Genomic DNA, 2460 nt, shown 5'->3' on the forward strand with positions numbered 1-2460 from the left:
ATAATTCAAAGCTGGCTCCACCTTTCCTGAAGGCCCGAATAAGGAAGAAAATTGGCAACGTTTACTATGAGTTAGAAGACTTGAACGGTCGTGCAATTGGTATTTATCATGCAAAAGATATAAGGCAATAGTTTTAATTTTGGATTCATTTGATCCCTCTTGCTACAAGCGGGATCAGCTTTGTGTCTCCTCCGGATCCCCAAACCTGATTTTAGCGGGGGGGAATTGTAGGGTCGCTTGTAGCACTTGGATTCATTTTGTTACGCTTTCATGTAATTCGAATAATTTGGTTATAATATTGGTTTTATGATTTCATAAGTAAAGCTTGGATTTGAATAGTACTTAAAACTTAGTCTACGATATGGTAGACGCAGGTTGAAGGTAGTGTTACAGAATGAGATAGATATAAATTAAGTATATTTTCGGAGAAATGAAATAAAAATAAAATAAAATGAAATAAAGTAAAATAAAATAAAATAAAATAAAAAAAAAATAGTATCCTAAAATGAGTTTTTGCCAGGATCCGAACCTGGGCGTGTGTGACCATAGCAGAAGGTGTTGTCCACTGGGCTATCGAAAGCTTGAAGGACGACTAGACTATTTTCATAGTGATTCCCTCTATTGATAACGCTAGAATTGCTAGCTTGATTTATTGATCGCGTTTCTTGAATATGTTTTTCTTTGTTTTTGGGTTTGTGGGTGTTCATGCCATTTTCGAAATAGCAGGAATTTTCCAACATTTTTTTTGGAAAAATCCAGCCTACTAACGCTGGCTTTCCATTGCGTTCTCTTGCTATAAATAGGAGTTCTTTTGCCCAAATTCTCAGTTTATCTCGTCAATTGTTCAATTTGAAATCGGACAGCGCAGCGAACATTTAAATTTTTTGTATCCTGAACTAAAAATTTGTATTTTCATTTTGTAAGTATGAAAATAAAAGAATTGACTGTGCTTTGTTCTTTGGATTGAAAACTGGTATGTTATTAATTAGGACGAGATAAATTGGATTTGGACGAAATTTCTTCTATTTGTGGACATTCCTTGGTTTTTGGATTTTTCCCAGAGGATATTCGGTGGCATTTCTCCTGTATTTTGGCCTCCAATAGTCATTTCACCCGCCTGTGATTTGGGCCAGGACAAAATTATCCTGATTTTACCGGGTTTACCATTTTTCCATACCAGGAGCGCAGGTAAACCATAAGCTGTTTTATTTCGCTAAAAGGTAATATACATGTATTGGTTTCGTCCCATCCAAGCATCGATGCTTATTTTTGGAAACCTTGTTTGTGTTTTAGGCATCTTATTTTTTGAATTTTCCTTGGGCATATCCGACTTGGAAGCACTCTGCATGGGTACGGGCAACCCTCAGCGAAAAACCCGCAACATTTTCCGAATTGACCCCTATATGATCTTTATTATTTTCTCCTGAGGATACCATAGATTTATTGGCTGGTCCAGATCGAACCACGAATATTGTGGAGTGATTGTGTGAAAAGAAAAGTGTTCGCTACAGTTTTTATAGTTTTTGCTGTCCGGTTTAAAGTAAAACAAAGACATTAAATTTGAATTGAATCCGGAAAGGTTTTAGTTTAAAAGTAGTTATTTTAATTTTTTTTAGTTAAAGTTTTGTAAATATGCAGATATCGTGTTTTTAAATCGTTTCGGTTTCGTATGTATGTGAGTGAAAATCGGTCGTAAATTGATTATTTAAATCAACCAAAAACCACAAAGACAATTAAATTTCAACATTTACGACACCAACAACACCAATATAAACCAAATTCAAAAATTTAGTGATTTACCGGATATCCCATGAAGGATCCTTCAACGTTGGAACCAATAAGTAGTAAGTCATTTATTTCCTTTTCCTATACATATTCCCGGCATTACCAACCATCAAAACACTGGTTTTAGTTTTGCAACAAAAATCATTATTTTGCAAAGTCACCAAGAAGGGGAATTTTCTCCTAATATTGATGTTTGGTGTGTAGGTGAATATCTTTTTACATGTAACCACGATCAAAAGTCACCCCAATGCTGACATAGTTAGTTTGGCAAAGAACAAAAAATCCGTTGATAGCCCAGTGAGAGCACTCACGACTTCCAACCATAAGGTTGGGGGATCGAGCCCGCTTTCGGTCATTTAATTTTTTTTTTTTTTATTTTCAATTTCCTTGTTTTTAATTTCATCTTGGTTTTATTTTTTTATTATGTTTTTTTTTTAATTAATAAAATTAATACTTTTTTTGCTATTTTTATAAAATCAAATATTATTTATTATTGACTTTTATGATGGTGTGGTGAATATATATTTTAGTGTAATTAAAAACAGTATTTGCCACTCGTTATAATTGTGCATTTGGCCAACCACCCATAAGTCATTAGTTAGCCTAGTGGTAAGACTCGCGGCTTGCAATCGTGAGGTCGTAGGTTCGAGCCCGGTTTGGGTGATGTGATTTTTT

The 2460-nt window shown here is 34.5% G+C and overlaps 1 long non-coding RNA gene across 1 annotated transcript; it reads left to right on the top strand.

The window, feature by feature from the left end:
* Positions 1-810: 810 nt before the first annotated feature.
* On the top strand, positions 811-2186 carry LOC142230128 (uncharacterized). Its single transcript, XR_012720581.1, has 3 exons — positions 811-919; positions 990-1220; positions 1294-2186. It is a non-coding gene; the product is annotated as an uncharacterized LOC142230128 (long non-coding RNA).
* Positions 2187-2460: the final 274 nt, after the last annotated feature.

This window comes from Haematobia irritans, chromosome 3, assembly GCF_050003625.1.
Source record: "Haematobia irritans isolate KBUSLIRL chromosome 3, ASM5000362v1, whole genome shotgun sequence".
Taxonomy (NCBI): domain Eukaryota; kingdom Metazoa; phylum Arthropoda; class Insecta; order Diptera; family Muscidae; genus Haematobia; species Haematobia irritans.